Genomic DNA, 12,965 nt, shown 5'->3' on the forward strand with positions numbered 1-12,965 from the left:
AATATTTTTCCAGTCAGTAGCTGAGCGCCCGCTCAGAGAGCTGAACGCCCGCTCAGAGAGCTGAGTGCCCGCTCAGGAGAGCTGAGCGCCCGCTCAGGAGAGCTGAGCAGCCGCTCAGCGCGCGGCTGGTTGCTGATTTCGCTGAAAAAGCATTTTTTGAGTGGAATTTGACGATTTTAAGGGTCCAGGTCCACTAGGGGCGTATATATACTTAAAAAAAGGGTTTTCATCATCTGGGAAGATTGGGATACCAAGGAGAAGACCTAGAAGCACAGAACAACTCCGAAAAAGAAGATCTTGTTTTCAACTTGTGATTCTTTGAATTAGTTGTAACTTTGGATGCTCATTTTCGTTCTTGTTGAACCTAGATCCCGTTTATTCGTACTTTGATTGTTATTTAGTTTATTAGACCTTGTTTATACCATGCTTTCATTGGAACCCATGGTGACGATGAGTTCGATTATGGGCTAATCGTTGTCATGGGGTTCTAGCGGATTTACTTATGGATTTCAATAGTTAATTGTTTCGATATCTTGGTGTGTGGTGATTGATTGATATCCTAGTATTGGTTGTGCTTATTCGTCTTATGTGCGTAGCTAACATATAAGATAGCATGTTAATCTCTATTGAAGCGACAGTGAATATAGAGGTTTAGAACTTGCCATGCTAGCATAGGTTCATGCATGTGTATACATGATTCGTAGGTAACTCTAACCGTTTTACTTGCCCTATGTAATCAAGATAGATAACTTGTGTTTAAACCATTATGTTGTCAAATTCTATAGACATATAGGGTCTCAATATAATTGGTGCCTATTCAGCTTCTATCTCTTTTGTGGATGTCTGGTAGAATGGTACTCGTGCAACGAAAGTTGGCGTTTATCAGTTTCGTGTTATCTGATTAGTGTCCTCACCATCACATGCCAAGGTTAAGAACAATAAGGCTATTGAATGGAGTAGTAATGAAGTTAGAATCCCATGTTTATCATATATATTAATTTAACCTCAATTCTCTTAGTTAATGTTATTTAGTATAATCTCTTAGTTTAATAAAAACCCAATTTGTTATTTGTCTTAGCATTGAGCGATAACCATACATTGTTGCATAGGTGCATAAATTGAACTTAACCTAAACCAGTCTCTGTGGGAACGAATCTGATTTATATCTTATACTACTTGCGAACGCGTATACTTGCGTGAATATTAGCGCGTGTTTTCGCCCTAACAAGTTTTTGGCGCCGCTGCCGGGGACTCGGTGTTAATTTTTAGTTTATGTGCTTGTCATCAGTGGTCGTTAAAGTTCACTGACTCGGATTCTTTTACTTTCACGGTTTATTTGTTTGTGTTTCAGGTACTCATTACAATGGGAGATCCAGCAGCACGAACGAAAGCCTTGATGGATTTTTCTCAACCCAAGATCAATGACATTCAATCTAGCATTGTCCGGCCAGCTATCACAGCTAATACCTTTGAGATCAAGCCTGGCATAATTCAATGGGTACAGACTTCAGTCCAGTTTGGGGGTTCTCCAACGGAAGATCCCAATATGCACATTAGGGATTTCATTGAGATCTGCGACACCTTCAAGTTCAACGGTGTTTCCGAAGATGCTGTGAAGCTGAGACTGTTCCCATTCTCTCTGAGGGACAAGGCTAAGAGCTGGTTACACTCTCTACCAGCTGGTTCGATTACTACTTGGGAAGATCTTGCTGAGAAGTTTCTTACTAAATTCTTCCCTATGGCGAAGACAGCTGCACTCAGGAATGCTATTACTCAATTTACGCAGCAAACGGGAGAATCGCTAAGTGAAGCTTGGGAGCGCTACAAGGAGATGCTTAGGATGTGTCCTCATCATGGAATTCCTGATTGGATGATCATCACTTGTTTTTACAATGGGTTGGGAGCACAGTCCAGACCCATGCTCGATGCAGCATCAGGCGGAGCATTATGGGCAAAGAGCTATAAGGAAGCTTATGATCTAATTGAACTGATGGCTGCTAATGAATATCAGTATCCAACCCAGAGATATCCACAGGACAAGGTAGCAGGAGTTCTTGAAGTGGATACAGCTACGGCTATCACTGCTCAACTAAAGGCATTGTTTATGAAGATCGATTCTCTGGCTAACTATGGTGTTAAGCAGATAATTAGTGTTTGTGAGCTGTGTGCAGGTCCGCATGCGACAAAACAATGCGCTATATCTAGCGACTCAGCTCAGTTTGTGAGCAACTTTCAGAGATCGCAGCAACCAGTTCCAGACACTTATCATCCTGACAACTGGAATCATCCTAACTTCAGCTGGAGCAACAATCAGAATGCGACGCAACAGCCATTCCAGCAGTTTGCAAATAAGCTATTTAACCCTCCTGGTTTTCAACAACAATTTACACAAAGACAACAACTCCAACTTCAACAACAAACTAATGATGCAGGTCTATCTTCGAATGAAAAATATGAATTGGAGGAGTTGAGGCTTATGTACAAAAACCAGGCTCTTATATGCCAAAGCCAGGCTGTTTCTATCCAGAATCTGGAGAACCAAATAGGGCAAATTGCTAATGCCTTATTGAATCGACCACCAGGAACGCTTCCTAGTGATACAGAAACAAATCCAGGCAAGAGGGAAGTTGAAGAACAGGTGAACGCCATCACCTTAAGGTCTGGAAAGGTCGCAAGCCCCCAAGTTCAGCAAGACGAAGAGCCAGAAAAATCTCAAGATTCAGAAAATGCAGTTGTGGCTGAAGAAGATGTGCAGAAGGAAGTAGAGGTGGAACCAAGGAAGACTACTGTGGAACACACTCCTCCTGAGGGTAATACAGGGGAGAAACAGATTTATCCTCCACCTCCTTTTCCTAAAAGGCTGCAGAAGAAAAAGCTGGATAAGCAGTTTGAGAAGTTTCTGGAGGTGTTCAAGAAACTTCATATCAACATACCTTTCGCTGAAGCTCTTGAACAGATGCCTAGCTATGCGAGGTTTATGAAAAGTATTCTCTCTCGGAAAGTGAAGCTCGATGACTTAGAGACCGTTGCTCTAACGGAGGAATGCAGTGCTGTGCTGCAACAGAAGTTGCCTCCGAAGCTTAAAGATCCTGGAAGCTTCACTATTCCTTGCACCATCGGAAACTTGTCGTTCGACAAGTGTTTATGTGATTTAGGAGCTAGCATCAATCTGATGCCCTTATCTATCTTCAAGAAGCTTGGTCTGCCTGAGCCGAAACCAACATACATGTCATTGCAACTAGCTGACCGTTCTATCGCTTATCCACGAGGTATAGTGGATGATGTCTTGGTCAAGGTGGATAAACTCTTCTTCCCTGCTGACTTTGTAATTCTTGATTTCGAGGAAGATAAAAAGATTCCTATCATCTTGGGAAGACCATTCTTGGCTACAGGCCGAACTATGATCGATGTGCAAAAAGGAGAGCTTACGATGAAGGTTCACGATCAAAAGGTCACTTTTAATGTGTTCAAGGAAATAAAGTTACCCACAGCTAAAGAGGAGTGTTTTAAAGTAGAGCAACTGCAGGTTTTGAATGCACCTCCGTGGAAGAGGAAGTTGGATGTGCCATTCGATTCTCTTGGGTTAGCAGAGCTGAAAATTTCTCAGGAGCGTCTCGAGCCGTCTATTGAAGATGCTCCCACACTTGAGCTCAACCCACTACCAGATCACTTGAGTTATTCATTCTTAGGTGCACCCCCTGACAAGGGGTTGGGATATATCTTTGATGATGTAGAGGGTAGCCGAACGGATCCTCCAGTGCCTATAGAGGGTTCTTCTCATGTACAGCAGGTAGTTGATAGGACTGGTGTTGGTAACGAGCAGTACAGGCGAGTAATTAGGCGTATGGAGGCCATGCACGACATTCACCCTCATTTTGCTGAAGACTTGACACACGCTTTCGGTACTATTTTCCGAGACACTAGTGGCGAGGTTGATTGGCCACCTAATCCTCCACCCGACGAGGGTGAATCTCCCGCTAATTAGGTATGCCTGAAATCCTTATTATTGCCTTCAATGAGGACATTGAAAATTTTAAGTTTGGGGGTAATAATGTAAGGATTAGTAGTGTGTGTCCATATAGATTCATATAGATTTATGTTGCATGTTTAGTTGTAGTTCATTCATATTTTTGCATGATTATTCATTTAGGACATATTTGTTTGTTTTTATGTAATTTCATATAGTTGCATTTGCATGCATATTTAGCATGATCCTTTAAGATGAACTATGATATTGTATAAGTTGATGTTGATTTGAGTGTGGTGATGAGGAATAGAGGGATGTTTAAGTCTTAATGAATTGATTTGTGTAATAACCCCAATTTTTGGGAAATTTTTGAAACCCTTATGAATAGTGTTTTTGCTGAATGAGAAAACTTTTCATGCCACACTATGTAGGGGTTCTGATATGGATATTCTGAGATTTTATTAGTACTTTATATGGGATATAAGTGTATGTAAAGATCGTCAGAATCCAAATCCGAACACTTTGATTTTTCCCGGAAATTCACAAGATACGGAGAGAATTGAGTATAAGGTAACAGGATAAAAAGGATTTAAATTAAAGGATTATAGGAGAGGATCATAAAAGGAATATAATATATTGAGAAAGGTTAAGGGAACCTAAGTAATAAGATCCCGGGTATGATCCCTCAAACGATAAACGAGAACGAAAGATAAGCGAACCGTAAAACAAATAAGTGACCAAGAGACAAGCTTGTACAAGAAGCCAGGGATTGTGACATCATCAAACCACAAGGTGTGGACAAGTGGGAGCATTATGACATGTGCAAGGTGACATAAGCATGACATGGGAAGGAAGGAGGTGTGGTGGCTTTGTAACCACACAAATTCAAGGGCAAGAAGGTAATTGACTAAAGCAAGCACAAAAACCAAGCAACCAAGCCAAGCAAATCATTTTTCATCAAAATAAAAAAGAAACCAAGGCATTGTTCTTCATGCTCTCGGCCAAAACAGAATCAGAACACTAAAACTGCTGTATCTCCTTCATTTCTCACTCAAATATTGTGTTCTATAGCTCATTGGAAAGGTATTGAGATGGCCTACAACTCTTGTTCACAAGTCTCGTCCAAATAATCATGGTAAGACCCTTATTTTTACAGTTCTTTAAATCGGACTTTTAGAAACTTCAAAGCCTAACTTTGTGTTCTTGATTTCTTTGGAAAGATCAAGCTTGTAGGAGGCTCCCTAAGGCTTCCTAGCAACTTAACACCTCCCAAGGAAGGTATAAACTTCAAACCCTAGCCTTTACTTTATTTGTTAGTAAGTTTAATGGTTGGTGTTGTGAAATGAGAAGCATGGATTGTGATTATTAGTAGTTTGGTTTGATTTGGAAGTGTTTTGGTAATTGAAGCTTGATTATAGTTCATAGGTCTTGATTGTGGTTGTTTGAGTTGAAAACCTTGGAGATTATGGACTGATGTGGTATGGTTTAGGTGAAGTTTTGTTGTATTGATGGTTATGAGTTGGTTGGTGGTTAATTGGAGTAGTTTAAACATTGGTAATCGCGTAAACATAGCCGTCGTAACGTCCGATTTTCTTTGGACTGTTTTTGTGCATAACATTAGGACCCGAGAACCCCCTGCTAGATTATGACCACTGCCATGTTTAGATAGCTCATGTTACGAGCTTCGTTTTGATATATAGTTCGTTCGATTCCGATGCACGGTTTAGGAGAAACGACCGTTTCAAGTAACGGCGTTTCGCGAACGAAACTTTTCCCCTCGCCTTACTTTGAAACATAGGTTAAAGACCAAAAAGGGTTAATTAATGTATGAAACATTTATGGTAAGTGTGTTAGGCAGTTGGTAAGACACTCACGAAGGAATCGCCTTAAAACTCGTAAAGGTTAAATTATTAAAAATGGTGGAGCCGAGGGTACTCGAGTGACTTAAGAGAATCAGTAAGCGCAAAACAAGCGTTAGAGTCTAAGTTAGTTAAAGTATAGATTTACAAGTGACTTTGGTTTAATTCCAACTTACTTGTTGTTTATAGGTTACCAGACTCGTCCCGAGCCATTCGTAACCCCCAGTCGCTCAGGCAAGTTTTCTACCCGTTATACTGTTGTTGTGATGAATATATGTATATGCATTATCTTGCGATAGATGCATGTTGGTTAATTAGCAAATGTTGCGATATATTGAAGCATGCTGATATGGTATATATATGCATGCCTGTTTCGTATTCTTGCCATATATATCTGTTGGTTCAGTTGATAATACCTATGCTAGAGAATAGCAGTAATTTGCATATACCCTTAGTATAGGGACCCAAAGGTGAAAACATTTTCTAAAACCGGGAGTCGAGGATCCCGAGTAGATTTTATATATATATATATATATATTTATATTTATATATATATATATGGTTATAGTTTTCAAAACTATTAATCGAATAAGGTTTATTCGATAACTTTATTTTATTAATGAATATTATCTTGAATATTCATTCGAGGACTTATGACTCCTTTATTTTATTAATTGAATGTTATTTGAATATTCATTTGAGGATGTATGACTCCTTTATTTTATTTAATGAATATTATTTATAATATTCATTCGAGGTATTATGACTCCGCTTATTACTGAAATATATTCTTTATTTTATTAAAGAATAAGGTGTTAATAATCAAACTTATTTTCGATTATTCAAATAAAGATAATACTTTCATATAAGTGTATCTTTGGTTATTTAATACTCGTTTCAAGTATAAGTTTTAAAACTTCTACTTCAATTATTTTTATAAAGATTATTCTTTATGAGAATATTATTTAAATAATAATATTCAGATATTTTCTAATATATCGGGACTGATTTATTTCATTAAATCAGCTTTACTCCAAACATTCTTAAAAATGTTTTCGAGTCTTCAAAATGATTTTAAAAGTTAGAGCGGATCCCAAAACTCGTTTTCCGATTTAAGATCTTCCTTTCGAAGGAGACTTGAATATTCGCTCAAAATCTTGGGGATCCGGCTCTGTGGTGTATTTTATATTCGCAACATGGTTGTTGTTTTGAGAAAACAATTTGATTACTTGCCCAATGTTCGGGAAGTAAGTCCATCTGATTGAGTCGGCATAAGCGACAGGCCGGGGTACGGTCTATGAATGTGTAAGTGGCTGGGTGGCAGTCCATCAACGCGTGAGTGGCCGGGTAACGGTCTAGCGCGAGGTCCTAATGCGGCCAGGGTGATGACCGGTGAGGAATTCATCCATCTACAGTAGAAAAGGTTACTTATTGGTATCTTTGCCTGATCAGCAAGATATCTGGTTTATGCCAAAATTCTTTTCCTTTCCAAAATTCATTGGATGTTTCAAACTCTGTTCATACTTTACATAACAGAGGTTCCAGGAAATGTTTAAGAGATATATATATGTGGATATATATATATCGAGACTAAATAAAGTATCTCGTAACTTTATTTCATTCAATAATATTTCAAAGATTGAATCTATTCAAATCTTGTCTTGTAGTCTCATCTATGTGATGAACTTTTGAAACTGATTATAACTTGAACGGTGGTAGTTCAAGTAGTATTGGGAAAGATATAAGTATATTGGGGTATTTGGTAACCTCATCTTTTAAACTTATATCTAATTAATAATTGTCTTATGTATGACAAAGATTTTCAGAAAAACGTTGAGACAAGGTTAGATATATGAGATCACCTTGCAACGATATTTTTTTCATACAGTTACACACTAGGACTTTGTGTATATTATGCATGAAAGAGGACTTCCAATATTTTGAAAAGTATATATGTATATATACTGAATATTTTGCGACTTCATCGCATTAAGTTATCAACTTGGTTCATTTCTTTTGACCAAGACTTTCATGAGTATTATGAGTAGGCTCATATATTGTAAATCATTATACATATTATTTTGGTGGGCTTGCTGCTCACCCTTGCTTTCTTCTTTCATCACACAACAACAGTTAGGAAAGATGGCCAGACTCCAGCAGACCCAGCGCAAGCGCGTGGGAAGCGTCCCGCGTCTTCCCGTTGATGTTGTAGCTGCTATAGCTGCAGAGGTAGATCTATTGTAGATCAGACCATCTACTTTTGAGAATCAATTATGTATAATTATAACTTATGGCAGATAATGGCAATTAACTGTAAATTTATCAAGTAATCATTTTGGGTTGTAATAACTTTTAAATTGTGGATTCAAAGACTTGTACTTATTTAAATTTCATCTCTGAGACTATAACGGGTTGTGGTGTGTGTTAGTGTGGGGTCACAGCATAAGGTTATTTATTATTAATTAAGTGAAGTGATATTGTGGAAAGAAAGACCGTGACGACCCGGATCCCCGACCCCGGATCTGGGGGTGTTACAATTTGCATGCCAGAAATAAATATTTTCACAAAGTCTTATAGGGTTGCTTTTGATCTAGATCATGATCATACTTGTTTGTTGTTGAGATTTAATCACTTGGTTATATTTAGAAATTGTGATATTCTCGTAGTGACGTAAAAACACTGATTCTTTTTATCTGGAGAAAAACTTGGATTTCATTGCTAGTTGTTGTAAGGCTAGGTGTTAAATGGCTAGTAGCCGGCTCATATTTTTATGAGTAGTCTAGGGTTGAATGAGATGGAGCGAAACACACTCATTCAGAAATTGTTGAAAAAAAAGGAAAAAAGAGAAAAAAAAGAAAGAAAAAAAGTATGTGTTTATGCACAATTGATCAAGAGTGAGCTCTTTAATACTCGAGTTATTAAGTTCTAGGGGACTTTGTGCCTAGTGACCTAAGGCTTTTATAGTCTGGGATCCGCTAACCTAACGCTCGCTACATGGGTATTATTGTATAAGTCTTTTGGGACCTCATTCATTGCACGATCAAATAAGCATCTTTGCTATGTGTTCAATAATAGTGTGAATCCTTGTATAACTCTAGTAGAAAGGAGGTGTTGTGAGTCATAATGCGTTTATTGTCTATTCTATTTATAAACTTTTGATTGTTTCAATGATAGATAAGTTAGGGTTATTGATCTAGTATCGAGAGTATATCTGTTAAGCATCCACACACGCACGTTTCTGGTTTGTGAGTTGGTTTGTGGGATTTATTCAAACTCTGTTTCAAGTTATTGCATTCTTAGAGGCATTGGTTTATTCATTTGGTTATGGTTATTCTGAGGGGATCGATTGCATTATCATTTAGTTGCATTCACATAGTTGCATTCATGCATTAGGTTTGTTTTGTAGTTTTGAGTCTGTTTATGCTTGAGGACAAGCATCGATTCAAGTTTGGGGGTGTGATAAGTGGATTTTATATCCACTTGGAATGCTTTAATACAAGCTTAAATTGGTGTTTTGGACTCAAGTTGTTGGTATTTTGATGTGTTTTTGTGTTATTACATTTCAGGTATCCGTTATATGAAGAAAAGAGCTTTTGAAGGAAATATGATGAAAAGTGATCAGAATTGGAAGCCAAGGCCATTGTCAAGTTGTAGAGAATCTCAATAGCTTCGCGTGGGCAGTTGAATCGCCTAATTCTGATGAGTAGAACTCAAGTTATGGTCAAAACAAGATTCATCAGAATATTTTTCCAGTCAGTAGCTGAGCGCCCGCTCAGCAGAGCTGAGCACCCGCTCAGAGAGCTGAGCGCCCGCTCAGAGAGCTGAGCGCCCGCTCAGGAGAGCTGAGCGGCCGCTCGGCGCGCGGCTGGTAGCTGATTTCGTTGAAAAAGCCTTTTTTGAGTGGAATTTGACGATTTTAAGGGTCCAGGTCCACTAGGGGCGTATATATACTTAAAAAAAGGGTTTTCATCATCCGGGAAGATTGTGATACCAAGGAGAAGACCTAGAAGCACAGAAAAACTCCGAAAAAGAAGATCTTGTTTTCAACTTGTGATTCTTTGAATTAGTTGTAACTTTGGATGCTCGTTTTCGTTCTTGTTGAACCTAGATCTCGTTTATTCGTACTTTGATTATTATTTAGTTTATTAGACCTTGTTTATACCATGCTTTCATTGGAACCCATGGTGACGATGAGTTCGATTATGGGCTAATCGTTGTCATGGGGTTCTAGCGGATTTACTTATGGATTTCAATAGTTAATTGTTTCGATATCTTGGTGTGTGGTGATTGATTGATATCCTAGTATTGGTTGTGCTTATTCGTCTTATGTGCGTAGCTAACATATAAGATAGCATGTTAATCTCTATTGAAGCGACAGTGAATATAGAGGTTTAGAACTTGCCATGCTAGCATAGGTTCATGCATGTGTATACATGATTCGTAGGTAACTCTAACCGTTTTACTTGCCCTATGTAATCAAGATAGATAACTTGTGTTTAAACCATTATGTTGTCAAATTCTATAGACATATAGGATCTCAATATAATTGGTGCCTATTCAGCTTCTATCTCTTTTGTGGATGTCTGGTAGAATGGTACTCGTGCAACGAAAGTTGGCGTTTATCAGTTTCGTGTTATCTGATTAGTGTCCTCACCATCACATGCTGTTAGGTCCCAATTTGTTTGTAGAAGGGGGGGTTGAATACAAACAATACCGTTTAATCGAATAAAATGCGGAATAAAAATGTGAAACAAAATTCAATTTAAATAAAACTTTTATTAAACTTGAAAGGTGTTACAACTACGGTATCGGTTACAAGGAATTAATCTCAAATTAATTATTATAAATCTAGAATAAATTCGACATGAACTTTTTCTATTTTTGTAATTAAAAGATCAAATGCTAAATGCGATTTGAGATTAAATTCTAGGGATTTTAATCCGCTAGATTGATACACAAGAACAAGATAAAGATTTCTAGTTGATTGGATTTAACTTTACAATCTAGAAATTTAATCTTGAAGAAAGCAGATGAAAAATGAAATGTTTGAGCCTTTGTTTTCTGCTGAGTTCTTGACTTGTGTTTTTGTTGAATAATTGCATGATTGTCTTCTGCTGTGTTTTGTTGTTTAAGTAAACAAAACAATCCAGTGAATCAGCAAGACTTTCGGCAAGACAATCAAATGAACTGGCATGACAATCCATTTGAACTGGTAGGACTTTCGGTGAGACTATCCTTTTGAACTAGCAAGACAATCCCAATAGCTAGCAAGACAATTAGAATGAACTAGCAAGACTTTCGGTATGACTATCAATTGTCATACCGATTGTCATAGTAGTTCAAATCAAATTGTCTTACTGAATTATTAATAGATTTTAATCTAATAACAATTCTTAAAATCCTTAATATTAATTCTGAATTAATTAATCAATTAATTCAATTAATCAATAAATTAATCTTTGCAGATATAATTTATTTTCTTAATTAAATTATTTGACTTAATTAATTAATAGAGAATTAATACTAATCTTGAGCAGCAACAATTCTTCTGAAAATCTTCTGAAAATTACTGTCAATTATGAATCAATTCTACCACTTCAATGTTGACACTCGATGTACTGTCTGGTTCATGAGTGACTAACTTCCGTGACGTTTCTTCAAGCCTTGACCTTGATACTCTTGATTTTCTTCAGACTAAATCCTTGTAATTAATTGATACCTTGACGAGATCTCTGTCACTTGATTAAATCCACAATCTTGATTTATATCACTGAGGCTTGATCAATTTCTTGAGCTTCTTCCAGTGAATTAAGTCTTCAAGTCTGTAGATGAATAATATTTCTTAACCCTTTGACAAATGTTACTTTGTGAGATCTCTCTAACGATAGATCCACTATTTACTTATTACATTCTTATTTGAGTTGAGTTAAATCCTCGAATAAACAAATAGGCTTAACATATGCCTTTCAATCTCCCCCTATTTGTTTGTTAATCAATAGAAACAAATACCTAGAGGATAACTCAACTAACAAATAAGAAAAAGATAAAAATAGAAATGCAAAGTAAATAGCAGAAAAGTTCTGGATTATATTTAACATTTTCCAGATTCCAAAAGAAATTTACAAGTGAATACAAGATAGATGTTCCTCTAGCCTGAACATATAACTACATTAGACTATCTTGATTCATAAAGCTCTAATCATATTACATTGAGTTTTGAGCTAATTGATTTCAGTTGTCTTCTCTTCTGACTTCACCTTCTTCTAAATCTTGAAGCAACTCTTTGTCAAAGACACGATCCTTTTCTGAAGTGAAGCTTGCTGGTCTGACTGGTTGAACTCCAACTGACTTCAGCTTATTCTTGATCTGATTGTACCTTTTAATATTCTTTTCACAATAAGCTTGAATCAAATCAGCAGCTTGAGTCTTCAACATGGATGAGTATCCAGCAGTTCTTAAATGATGTTCCATCCAGACCAGATGCTTAGCTGAGTAGTCTTTAAGAGATTGTACATCTAGCTGACAGATTTGAAGACAATCAGACTTAAAGAATCTCACCTGATGAGGATTGTTGACCACTTGAGGACTAGCCCTGCTGGCAAACTCTTTAAGCCTTTCTCGAAGAACTTCATTCAATTCTGAGCTTCTTTTTACCTTGTTGAGAAGAACCCAAATCTCTGACAAAGAACGATTCTCAAACAGATGAAGTGACACCTTGAAAGATCCTTCACTCTGACAATATACAAAAATGCTCATCTCATTTAGGGATCTATCAAAAGCAGCTGTGATCCTTGAGACTTCAGTCTTGATAGCATTCATGTACATGTCATTGTTAGGATTTGAGATTTCCAACTTGTCAAGAAGATATAGGAACTGTCTATCATTGTTAGTGCTCAGCTGAGGCATATCAAGTACTCTCCTAGCTTCATCCCATTTCTCACCAATCTTCAGTCTGACATCTCTTCTCCTTTCTTGAGCCTTAATGTCATGAAGACGTTGCTTTTGAAGAGTTTCTGTTCTTTGTATGTCTTTCCTCTTGTCAATGATCTGGGAGACCTTTTTGAGTTCAGCTTCTTTTCTTTTCATCTCTGACTGCTGTTGCTGAAACTCTTTCTCAAAGATAGGATCCACTGTAGCTT

General features: G+C 37.3%; 1 non-coding gene across 1 annotated transcript; it reads right to left on the reverse strand.

Moving 5' to 3' along the window:
• Nucleotides 1–1,753: 1,753 nt before the first annotated feature.
• LOC141709504 (small nucleolar RNA R71) lies at nucleotides 1,754–1,860 on the reverse strand. The gene has a single exon (XR_012570076.1). It is a non-coding gene; the product is annotated as a small nucleolar RNA R71 (small nucleolar RNA).
• Between the last annotated feature and the right edge of the window lie 11,105 nt (nucleotides 1,861–12,965).

This window comes from Apium graveolens, chromosome 2, assembly GCF_009905375.1.
Source record: "Apium graveolens cultivar Ventura chromosome 2, ASM990537v1, whole genome shotgun sequence".
Taxonomy (NCBI): domain Eukaryota; kingdom Viridiplantae; phylum Streptophyta; class Magnoliopsida; order Apiales; family Apiaceae; genus Apium; species Apium graveolens.